The sequence below is a fragment of the Chinchilla lanigera genome, unplaced genomic scaffold (assembly GCF_000276665.1).
Source record: "Chinchilla lanigera isolate Chin_1 unplaced genomic scaffold, ChiLan1.0 scaffold00009, whole genome shotgun sequence".
NCBI classification, from domain to species: Eukaryota; Metazoa; Chordata; class Mammalia; order Rodentia; family Chinchillidae; genus Chinchilla; species Chinchilla lanigera.
The window spans coordinates 15,878,713-15,891,737 of NW_004955410.1; the positions used below are offsets into that span (position 1 = coordinate 15,878,713).

The 13,025-nt window shown below is 39.7% G+C and overlaps 1 pseudogene; it reads left to right on the forward strand.

Annotated features, from left to right (window-relative positions):
* Positions 1 to 5,509: 5,509 nt before the first annotated feature.
* On the forward strand, positions 5,510 to 12,191 carry LOC102011632 (annotated as a pseudogene).
* Positions 12,192 to 13,025: the final 834 nt, after the last annotated feature.

Below are 13,025 nucleotides of genomic sequence, written 5' to 3' on the forward strand. Positions count from 1 at the left end.
AAAAAAAAAAAAAAAAAAAGCCATCCTTTTTACTGGTTTCCTATCTTTTCTTTCTTTTTAATGTGTGGCTGGTTAAGTTTTTGAATGATGGGTCCCTACCTCCATTTTCCTCATAAACACTGTGGTTTAAATTGTGCAATTTTGTACAGTATGGTAATTTTGTAGAATGCAGAAGTGACATTTCTGCAGTACTGACTGGGGGCCTTTATTTCAAAATAGAAGTTCAGACCCAAGACCACTCTTCATGACCTGACTCTTCCTCTACCCTGAATCAGCGCTGGGGCTCCAAATAAAAACACCCTGCACTTTCTAAAAGGCCTCTTATATAATGGAATACTACTCCGCCATAAGGAGGGACAGATGTAAACCACTTGTAGGAAAATGGAGGCATCTTCAGACCGTAACGTTCAGTGAAATAAATCAGACACGTGAGCCTAAAGATTGCATAACTTCTCTTATATGAGAATCCCAATGTATAAATTTTTTTTAAAAAGTTAATAGGAAACAGTGAGATAGATCTTTTGCAAATGGGAAGGTAATCTAGAGACGGAGGGAGAGGGGAAGAGAAGGGAGAGGAAGGAGAATAAAAGGAATTAAGGTACATTAAACACACGTACTTCTTCAAATGAACATGAGCATGAGGTACTGGCATGTATTAATGCAGAAACATCCATGTACGAATGAAGGAAAGAGAAATTTTTTTAAACACTTCTCTTATTACTGTAAGAAAGGACTCCTCCTCCTGGTTCAGACAAACCCATGTAAGACTCTGCACACAACACGGAACTACTGTGTAAGGGAAGTGGCAGTTTGAGCACTTATGAAACAATCCCCATTTTCCACAAAATCTCTGCTCTGCCTGTGGGTCTCTTACTTGTAAACCAAGGACAACGAAACCACAGAAACAACATAGAAGGAATCCTTTCCTACAAATCCCAGGAGCTTACTATATTCAATTCTCTCCTTTCTGTGTTTTAGAATATTTACAGCAATCGTTAAGTAATGTATCACTGCACTTACCGAGATTTAACTGGACAGTCCAACTGAATGGAAAGCATTCTGAGAGAGAGGCAATATGATGATGACCATGAGGAAGAGAGATTTCAGATTAATTTGGAATATATGTGGGCATGTCGCACATGCTATAATCTGAGCTACTCAGGAGGCTGAGACAGGAAGATCTGGAGTTCAAGACCAAGTACTCAGAAGCTTTGAGAAAAAAAAAAAACATTGGGAAGACAAAGATTTTGGCCAAATAAGTCACCAAACAAAACTCGCAATTCAAATAAAAATATAGCCACAAGTATTCAATCTGCATAGAAATAATCACCAAAAGAGCCTTCCTTCTGTACCTTGCTGTTCCCCTCTGTAATGCAGACCACAATGCTAAGATTGTCTTCCCTTCTAACCCTGAAGACACCAGCCCCGGCTAGTCCTCAACCCACGATTTAACCACACCTGATTGGCACAACAGGCTTTGGCAAGGGCAGAAGAAAGCATGAGACACTGTCAGCTGCCCCACCCGCTCTGCTAAGGCTTCCAAACTCTCCCTCTGGGGTGTACACAGAGCCAGCCCAGTTCCTCCAACAACTACCCAAAGACTCACAAAACCTTCATTTTCCCCTCAATGTAGTCTCGCTATGCAATGGCCTACAAATAGCTGCTAAGTATCTTCATCTTTTCCTAATGAAACCACCATGGATGTGAAAAGAGAAACAGGGACGGGACCGGAGCTAGTCACTTCGACTCTGTGCTTCCAACCACTGTTGGCAGGAAAAACACTGGTAGACAGCAGCAGAGCAGTTACGTCATCCCAACAAGAAGTCACGGAATCACAGTGCAAAGAAGGAAGTGGAAATCAGAGAAAGAAAAGGGAGAGACAGGGAGAGGGACAAGGGATGAAAAGTATTCAATTCAAAAGTATTCAGTGCAGATTCCTGGGGCTTTGCTAGAAAACTCACCTCACTTCACCTAAGCTCAGAGCTTGGAGCCTCTGTTCTCACCCTTAACGGCAATAGAGGTAGCAGGTGGAGGAGTTCAGGAGAAAGTAAAAATGGCCAAGGACAGAACAACACAGGTGGTAGGCAGGGGGCTGGCCCTCCAAAATTAAAAAACAACGCAATCTCAGGATCACAGAGTACTTTCAGGATCCACAATGTGGCTGGCACTCAAAGGCCTCAGGCACACCAAGCCTGGCCCAAGAGCCTACACTTATGGAAGACAGGTTCCACAGCAACCAAATCCAAGCACTTGCACCCTGAATGAGCTCTGCAAACATAGCCCTTTCCAAATGAAGCAGAAAGGCTGTGAGGAAGTCTCAGGTCTGAAGTCAAACAACCTGGATTTAAATCCCAGATCTACCCCTCTCTGGCCTTGAAGGAATCATTGATCCTGCTCAATCTCAGTTCCTTGCCTATTGAAACAGGAATAATAATGGTACCCATCTCCTGGGGCTGCTGTAAGGATTACAAGAAGAATTTAGCACAGTGACTGCTATGTAAGTGCTCAATAACTGGTTAAATTGTTCTTTTTATCATTAACTAGGAGATTATGGTGAATTTCTAATTAGCCTCTTTGCCCGAAAGTCTATACATAAAAATTATCATTACTAAAAAACAAAAAAGCACAAAAAGTTTACAGTAAATAAAAGTTCACTGTAGAAAAATTTTATGTCCAGTGGATCACATGTTATTTGTTGGAATTTCTGGATGGAACAAATTATACTGCTATTTTAAAATTACACTGTAACACCATGAAAAGGAAATCTGGTCCCAATTTTCACAAAATTTTGGTGAGATTTATATCTTCTCTAAATTGGTCATCCAGTCCTTTGTGATATTTCAAACCAGACACTAGCTGGGTGTGGTGTTACAAGCCTGTAATCCCAGAATTTAGGGAAGATACAGCAGCAGGATAACAAGTTCAACTCCAACCCGGGCAACTTGGTTTCAAAATAAAATAAACCCGATACTAGCACCCCTCTTTCTTACTAGTTACACTAGAAATAAATGGACACATCTGAAGAACATATTTTGCGGATATATCTAACTTTAATTTCTAATTATTGACACTGATGACAGTTCACACATCTTGCATACGGATTTAGGTTGATACCAGAAGTACATGATATCTATCATTGAAGTTGCTCAAATGCAACATATCTGCTAAAAATATCTTGGAAGCTTAGATTTCTGAATCTTGAGAGTTTCTTCAAAATTTCCTTGCTAGTTTTAGAATTCTTCAAAATTTGGAGATATTTTTGTACATTCAAAGGCTGAAATCTATAGTTATTAGTAACATTATTCCAGCCATTGGACTGTAGAGAGACTGAAAAATAGCTTTACATTTTTTTCACTCTTCAAGAACAGAAAATTTGGCTAATAGCCTGGCATCAAGGGAATCCACTCCATGATCTAAGACAGTCATCTCAGTGTAAAAGAGACATTTATTAACTAGCAGCTCTCACTTATAGAGTATCTACTGCACGCTGGACCCAGTGGTAGATATTTTTATGTGTCATAGTCTCATAACAGAATTGCAACATTAAAAAACTTCCCAACATTACACGTGGGGAAAATGGCAGAGCTAGGATCTGAACCTAAATCAGCCTGACCCCAAATCTCATCCCCTTTTAATCTCAGATAGCATTTTTCCACTATATACTGAATATTCTGTATCCTTGGAGTCTTGACTCTCTTAAGCCAGAGGTGGCGGCCCATGGCATGTGTGCTGCTACAGGCTGCTTGTGCCACAGAAAGCTCTAAAAGGTTCACCATCACTGCTCTAAGCAATCTTCTTCCTCCTGGAAAGAACTCCACCCTGTTACGAGATCCCATAAATTCCCATAGGTATTCTGTTGAGCTTGGGTCCCTAGTGCTTCTTTTTTATGGGATGAGGTGGGGAGGTTACAGAGGACTGAACCCAGGGGCTTCATCCTGAGCTACATCCCCAGACTGAGCTCGAACTTAACTATCCACCTGCCTCAGCCTTCCAGAGTGCTGGGATTACAGGTATGCACCATCACATCAGGCTTAGGACGGCTTAGGAAGATCCTCATCTACTTTCCATAAACAAAACGTTTGCCACAGTTTCAGACAAATCCACAGGAGTAAACTGCTTTGTTTTCATGACCACTGACCTCTGAGCATTAGGTTTGAATCTCTTGACAGTGACAAACTTTTCTTTCCAGGCTTTTCACCTCTATTTCATCACACCTGTCTGGGAACCCTTCACTCAACCCCAACGGGAAAGAAGCAGAAACACTATGAATGCTGTTACCCTTTCAAATTAGGATGGCATCTGTACACATCGGCAGAGAAAATGATCCTAGGCCAGACAGCTCATAGACGTGCAGATATCTCAGGGTCTTGGGCCCTCCCCAGTTTCCCTTCATTCCTCTAAGCCCGAGGTGTGCCACACCCATCCATGCACTAACACGCCTCTCACCAAGGCCACCGTAGAACTTCCTGGTACAAAAGTATGCTTTATCTCCACTTAACATAGATGATGTTTCCTTCTTTTTAAATACAGAGTATCAAAGTCATACGGCATGCCTACTACTCTGTCCAAGCATTAACTGTCACCCAAACTTTGTCCTGATAACAGAGTATTGTCTTCCTGATTACAGAGAACATTTTAAGTGACATCATAAACAACATTCACTCTAATTTATTCTTACACATAATAAACATATGGGGAAAATGGCTAACATCGACACATCTTTGTCACTTACATGTGCATAGGAAATGAACTGCCTACTGTATTCAACACATGACCTCAGAGTCACAGGAGGGACACTGTGCCCAGCCAAGGATCAAATCCCACCTCTATTTCTCCCTCTCCAGGGTAGGAGAGGGGACAACCATGGCTTAGAAACCGAAGAGCAGTAAGGGAGGCCTAGCTACTCACTGGTCATGTGACATGCAATCTCATTTCTTCACTTACTACACGAGGATAATATCATCAATTACTTCATAAGACCACTTTCAAAGATAAAATAAAATCACGTATTATCAACCATCTGGTCTACTGCCCAGCCTCTAGTAGGTATTCATTCAATGGTGTTTTTAAAAATACACTCAGACAAATGTCTGTCTTTAATCCTAAAAACAAATCCACATTCATTAAAGCCACCCATTTACTGAGACTTCTCATGAATCCTTTGGTTTCTTTTCTTTTGTCTGCCATTTTCCTACCTATAACTGCTTCAGCTTTTAAACACGGTCTGCATTTGAATCCATTAATGTCCTGAGAAGTGATAAGAAACACACAACAGACTTAGATACCAAAAAAATGTATGTGCTTTTCAAGTATTAAAAAGATCTTTTTCTAAGGAAGACTCATATGGGAGAAAGGTTCAAACATGGTCCTAAAAACTGACTTAACTGAGGCCTCTTGGTAAAAAAGCAAAACAAACAAACAAACAAAACACCCTGAAATTTCATAGCTTTACCAAATTTGAAATTATAAACAATACCAAATCATATATTTAAAAGTTCTTGATGAAGGGATGGGCCACTCTCAGTTACTCTCAGGTAACTGTAATATAGACTACTTTCAGTTCACTCTCAGGTAATTGTAATATTGACTACTTTGTAGATAAAATTACAGTGTGTGTGGAAAATCATATGTTTTACAGACAATGCTATTCCCCCCATCAGGATGATCCAAAACCTTCTCTATCATGTCATTTAGAGTAATTATCTTGCCTCTCAAAAATCCCAACAGCTATTTAAAAAATACCATTAGTCAGAGTCTTGCTTTTTAAAATTCAAGGTCATTTTGTTTGTGTGGTTGCTTCCATTGACCTCTAGACAAAGCTCAATTGTACTTCTTGGTAAGCTGGCTCCCAGTGAATGCACCAAGCGTATCTGATGGTGCTTAGTTAGTATAGAGCCACTGCAATTATAATTTATACCACGCAGAGAACTGCATTCAAAAAACAATCCACCTAGGAGAAGACACAGGTTCATGTTAAAATAAGACCACCAGAGACCGACTGCCTAGGTTAGAATTCCAGCTTCTCCAGATATGTGACCTCCACCAAGGTAATTAACTCTGTGAGCCTCTGTTTTCTTTATCTGAAAAATAGGTATATAAGAGCCACAGATCTCCCATAACTCTTAAAAGAGGCAGGTATTTATTTGTATCAAACATGGCCCTGCACTCAGGATGTTCATCACAGCTCTTACTACAAAATTATCCACAGAGGCGTCTTTCTTCTGAAAACTAATGGAAGTATCAGCTAGTTCTACTCAACATAAAAATTAATCAAAAAAAAGCATAACACCGAGATCTTCAAGGTCAGAGGATCACCAAGTACTTATCACAATCCAGGCCCATGCTGCTTATACTACTTATAACAGGGCACCAAATTTGGTATTATCATCTCCATATTTGGGGAAGAAGCTACAATCTGAAAAGTACCCACAGCTAAAACGAGTAAGAGCTGGGAGTTGTACATTTTTCCCTTACTTCTAATTCCTCACATTAGATTATGTTGTCCCTTTAGTGTCTGAAACTAGCAGTCTCTCATTAAATGTGCGCTAATAAAAACACTAAAAAACAACAAAATACGGCAGTATATGTGCATGTGTCTTTGTGCAGAAAGCCTAAACTTACCACTCATTTATTTAAAACATTCAGTTAAACAACAGCACCATGAACATATAATTCAGATAGTCCCTTAGTATCTCTTAGGAAAAGGAGATTCTAGTGCCGGCCTTCAGCCCTAGCAGATTCCAAGTGCCGTACACAGATGACCTTCCCATTGGTAAATTACTATCACCTTAAAAGCTGATCTCTCTCACTCATTACTGGTGAAAATGTAAAATAGTTACTGCTGAAAGCAGTCTAGAACTTTCTTATAAAAACATGTATTTCTCTTAAGACCCACTAGCTTACTGGACATTTACCCTACAGAAATAAAAGGTTATGTGCACACAAAAATCTATATACAAATGTTTGTACGTTTTATTTTTAATGGCCCCAAACTGCAAACCCCACAAATGCCCGTCAATAGGTGAACAGTTAAACAAACTGGTATAATCATACTATGGGATGCCACTCAGTGATACAAATGAATGAATTATTTATAACAGCTTGAATGGATCTCTCGGCTTTATGCTTAGTGAAAAAAGGCAGTATCAAGAAGTTATACATATATATAGAGACAGACAGACAGACAGAGAGAGGGAGAGAGAATGATTCTACTTATATAACATTTTTAAAATGACAAAGATCACAAAAGCAGATCAGGCAGGTACTCCTCAGAAGCCAGGGGTCAGCTGAGGGGTCTTTTGCTGATACAAACTGAAAAGTCATATATAGTGTAACTTAATAGTAATATACCAATACCATTTTCCTGCTTTTGGTATTGTACTACAGCCATGTAAGACATCACCAGTGGAGGACCCAGGCAAAGGGTGCTTGGGAATTTTGATGTGAAAGTAATCTCCCATGAGTGTATAATGATTACTCCAAAAACAGAAGTCAAAAACAAAAGATTCTAAGCAACTGTTCAGCTCATCCACATGTAGAAATGTATAAGCAGAGTCACTTTATGAGGCTGTGATGCCTACCCAGTTTCAAATTAGCAGCATACTGGACACTACGACTCACGTCACCTACTCACAAAAAGCAAATACATCCACATATTAATACCCTTGGGCTTTCAGTAAAGCCACGCCCCCAGTGTCAAGGCCTTGGGAATCTTGATCCAAGGGAACATGGTCTTGAATACAGTACAACTAGACATGGGCGTACTTAACTCTGGCTGGAAAGGTCAGGGAAGGCTACTCCCACTGAGAGAAATTTGAGCTGATGGAGACTGAGTAAGAGGTCACCTGGCAGACCTGGAGGGAAAGAGCAAACCAGGAAACCATCGGCCTGGGAAGCATCCCAGGTTCACAGAGTGGCAAGGATGGGGGCAGGGAGGGTGAAGACAGCATAGGTGCTGTAGGAGGAAGGGAGGAGGAGGCTGGGAGGAAGCCAGCCCCGTCTTAAAGGTCTGTAGCGCCAGGCCATGAATAGTTAAGTCTTAAAGCCCAAGCACAAACACTGCCCCTGCTCTGCTAATGAGAAGATGTCTGTTGGAACTTCCTTTTACATTTTAAGAACATACATTCTATTTCTCTTCCTCACATGAGTGCTTTTGTAGTTAATATAAACAGGATATCATGGTTCCAACAATTTTCCCAATAAGTGTAGCCACTTCATCTATTTGTTTTTTGCCTAAGCAAAGCAAGGAGATTCTAGTGGGGAAATAAAATTAAGCTAATAATCAATGCTATCACTAGCCTAAGTATTATACAAATGCTAAAGAAGTCACATACACTACAAAACAGTACATGTTTGCAATTCATGCAGTTCACACTCACCGTGGGAATGGTTACATGTACATATCACAGCTGTTTTTTCCCTCCTTCCCCCTCTCCCTTCCCCCACGGGCTCTCTATCCCCTTTTTCATACTAGTTGATATTATTTTTCCTGTTATAATATATAGTGTTTACATTAATTCCGGTTATGAGGTTCATGCCAAAACATATATTTTCATTCAGTCTGTCCTTCTCAAAGCTGGTTTGCACTCACAAAATAAATTTAAGACATGTTGATAAATGTGAAAAAAATTAAATATTCAAGGGGAGGTGAGTAAAAATACTGAGGCATCCTACTGAAACAAACCAATAAATTTTTATTTAAATTTAACAGCCTTGTTCACAGTGGCAGTAAAATATTAATGGCATTGCAAAGTTGAATTTACATGGGTAGTAATTCACAATCTCTGGAATATGATCTTTATGTTGAGTCATTACATCAATAAAAGTTACCCAAAATAAATCCATTTGACTTCCACCATTTTTGAACAATTAACAGAGCCATTTCTCCCAATGTCAAGTTAGCTTTGAAATATGCAGGCTCTTATAATAGTGAAAATCTATACAATATCAAGGAAATGGCAGGCTACACGCCATAAATATGTCTGAAAACTAACAAATTTTGTTCTGCTTCTTGTAAATGTTTGAGGTGTCTTCTCTTTGAAGGAATCTAAAACTCTCAGCATTAGACTTACGCTACATGCCAGTCAAGATCAATTCTCCTTTCAGTTTTTGAGACTATTTTAAAATGTGCTGTGGCCCATGACAGACCAGTCACTACACAATGACTAGAGCACCTAAGTATGTGCAGTCACAGGATGCCCATCCACCTAGAAGGGCAAAAGGAGGCAAACAATTCTAGCAGGAAATTAGTGTGTCATTGCCACATGAGGTACTTTATTGTTCATGGGTTCTAAGATATGAAAGCAAACAACTACCTTTCCAGGAGCCATGGGGTGGAGTTATTACATCAATAAAAGCCATGGGCTCCTGGAGGGTGGGAACAATGTTTTATTCTTCTTTGTAACTACAGTCCCTAATATAATATCTCAGTCAGTGTTTTTGAACAAATGATAGAATGAATGTACACAAGATACAACAAGAAAAATAAGACATGATACACACATTATTCTATTCACTTATGCTTTGTTGCAACATTTATTAAGTGCTATGATGTCAGCTAATGAGAAGACCAAAAAAAAAAAAAAAATCATACGGCATAGTTTCTGCCTTGAAACATGCAATAACAGAAGAGATAGATGTGAACCCTAATGGCATAAGAAAAGAGAGGGAAAAGAACAAAGGAGGGTTATAACAAACTTCATGTTTCAGTTGATCTAGGGATGAGGAGGATTCTTTTAAACTCTGTCCCTGGAAGAGGCCAGTGTCCCTGTGGGGAAAAAATACAGGGTCTGAAGGCAAAAGACCAAGTCAGACAAAAAGGGCCTTTCACACGTTCATTATCACCCTGTGCCTGAAAAGCTTTCAAAATCTCATTTCCATTCCGGGCAGATTTATTAATATCTATGTGGAGGGCTGAGATAAAAGGGGTGTGGGGAGGAGAGGGTGGCAGGTCCCTGACCATCAGGAAAGCAGTGGACTGCCACAGTGGCTGGTTCTCATTTTGATAGGATCTTGTAAATCCGTGTCAACTAGCCCCCTGCTTTGGAGCCAGAGGTCATCTTCTCTGTGGTTGCTTAGTCTTAACTACAGGGATTCCCGAGGCAGCTTATGCCCCACAGTTTCACAGACAGAGCTTTGCTTCAATTTTGGTTCAGCACAGTGGCGGAAGCACAGACTGCCATCCCCAAAAGCATTTCTAGGCATCATAAACAAAAGAATGGAACATACCCAGGAAAAACCTGGGAGGAAAAACAGGACATTTGGTCATCTCAGCCTGTGGCAGCTTGCACAAAGGATGCAATGTTAAAAATAGAATCAACAAACATTCATGCAGAGATGGTATCTGGAAACGGCACAAAGATTGATAGCATCCCTGCCCCAAAAGGACCTTAAAGGAGGAAACTGTAGAGAACAGGCATGCATACACACAGCAAGCCAGCCAGACAGGTGCTTTGATGGGGGAAAGGCCTTCTGTCTTGCTATTTCACCTAAGCACAAATCTCTGGTTACGAAGTAGGTATGAGCACAGGACCCACAGAAAAAGACGTTAGGAAACAGAATATTCTCTGGCCTTAAGGAAATTTATTTCTGATTTTTACTTCCCCTTGGGCATCTGGTCCACAGCTTGATCAACTCACTTTCCCTGTAGGGCTCATTAAGCAAGGAGGTCCTCTTACACCGATCCTTACTTTACACTGGGAGTTCTAAGTTTCACTCCAGATATACACTTGACAATGCAGGGAGGTGAAATAGTATAGGTTGTGTGTTCCGCGTCCTTAAGATTTAGAATCTCAAATTCCAGGATTGCCACACACCTGTAAATTGCATGAGAATTACCTACTTCTCTAATACTTTGATCCTCTGACACTTTTAGGTCTTTACTGCAACCTAAATGCCAGAATAGGGACATAGGTCACACAGGTTCTCACAGGTGTTTTCAGGACAGGTGACAAACTACAATGATGGTGTTCATGAACACAGCCGGGAGAGTCACCAGGCTCAACTGCAGAAACACTCATAAGTGTATTTCTTACCAAACAAAAACTAAAATACAAGCCAGAACCAACAGAGACAAAATCTATCTTTCCACTCTAGTTGTTTTTGTCATGAGCTTCAAATTAATATGCTACACTTTTCTATTTCATCGTATATTTATGTGCTCGAATTTTATACCTTCTTAAGGGAATGAAAAAGAAAATAGTATAAAAAGCCTTCATGGATGTATGCTTAAATGTAGGTAATGTTTTGGGTGTTTTGTTGCATTTTATTGGGGAGTGGTTGCTTTTCTATGCTGGATATCCAACCCAGGGCTGGAAATTTAAGCAGAATGTATGTGGATAGAATATAAGATTGTTTAGAGGAAAGCCAGGACCAGCTTCCCATCTCTTCCTTTCTGCCACTGGTCCTCTGCACGCTTGGACTTGTTCCAATAACCTGTTAAAACTTTGTGGGTTACTGTGAAGTTCTAGACGTGCAGAGACATGCCTCACCCGAGGACATCAAAAAGGCACAGGAAATACACTAGAAGTGGCAGCCAGATAAAAATCCTGAGAATCAAAAAGCAGCAGAGAGAAAATTCAAGCAAATAGGTGAGGCATATGAGGTGTTATTAGATCCTAAAATATAGGGTATCTATGACAAAGATGGGTTGAACAGTAGAGGAGGAGGTAGAAGTCATGTTGACAGTCCATTTGAATTTGGCTCCACATTCTGGAACACAGATGATTTCATTACGGAATTTTTTGGTGGGATGGACCCATTTTCACTTAGCTCCTGTAAAGACCCATTTAAAAACTTTTCTGGGGGGCTGGGGATGTAGCTCTGTGGCACAACACCTGGCAAGCTCAAGGCCCTGAGTTTGATTCCTAGTACCCCAAAACAAAACACAAAATAAAACCTTTTCTGTGTACTGAAGGGGTCTCCAAGGAAGCAGAAGCCATAGTATGCGCTCCTCTTTCTCTGCCTTCAGTGGACTTCCACCCTTTGGAGGTAGATTTTCTTCGTTTGATGCAGGATTTATTTCATTTGGATCTCCAGGTCACGGGGGTCTGCCTTCACTTTCTTCCATGGCATTTGCCAACAATGGGAGGGACAGCTTTAAATCTATTTCAACTTCAACAAAAATACAGAATTGTCAAAAATTGTCAGGAAAGAGAAAAAATAAAGATGGACAGTTAAAGTCCTTAAAATAAATCATAACGAGCAGAGGTTATGACTGGGTAACAAGTAATCCAACGCATGCATTTAACATAAATGCCAAACCACATAATAAGCACCACTTGAAGATTAACAGAACATTTTTTACTGAAGATTTCAACTGAATTTGATTTTTAGTATAACTGAACTCCAGAGTATTTATTAGCAGCTCACCAGCGCCCTGATTTGTCACACTTTTTAATTTACTGTTGGGACCACACAGTAGGATTTCTTTTTGTCTTTAAAACTGTTGTAAGCTCTGTATGCACTTTGCATTTTTATTAAAAGTAATGCAAGGTGGGCCTTGATTCTTGACTGGCAGTAGGACAAGATTGTATCATCATCAATCTGCTTTCCATTGGGTTTGAAATCACGAGGCAAGGTGTCTCGGTCAACTGTAAAGTTAATATTGGCAGGATGAGTCCACAGAAATAACTTCCATTTTTAAATATATACTGATGAAAGATATTATAATATTAATGGTTAACAGTTGTGATTTAATATCAATTTAAGGATGTTTTCTAGTTGTTTACACATACCATAAACTTTTGACAATTGTTTAAATATGTAATATTAAGCTTAGGTTCATAAAAGCCAGTGAACTGGGTCTTTGCCATTTGCTTTAAAAAAAAAGAGAAGAGAGAGAGAGAGACAGAAAATAAATGTGAAGTACTTGCTACACTTTTTTTTTTATTTTAAAGAGAGTAGTACATGAGAAACAAACAAACAAAAAATAAAACAGTAGCAGCATACCAGTATCACAAACATAAACAAATCAAAGCAAGAACATTCAAAGTGATACAGGGTCTCAAGACAAATTAATACAAATC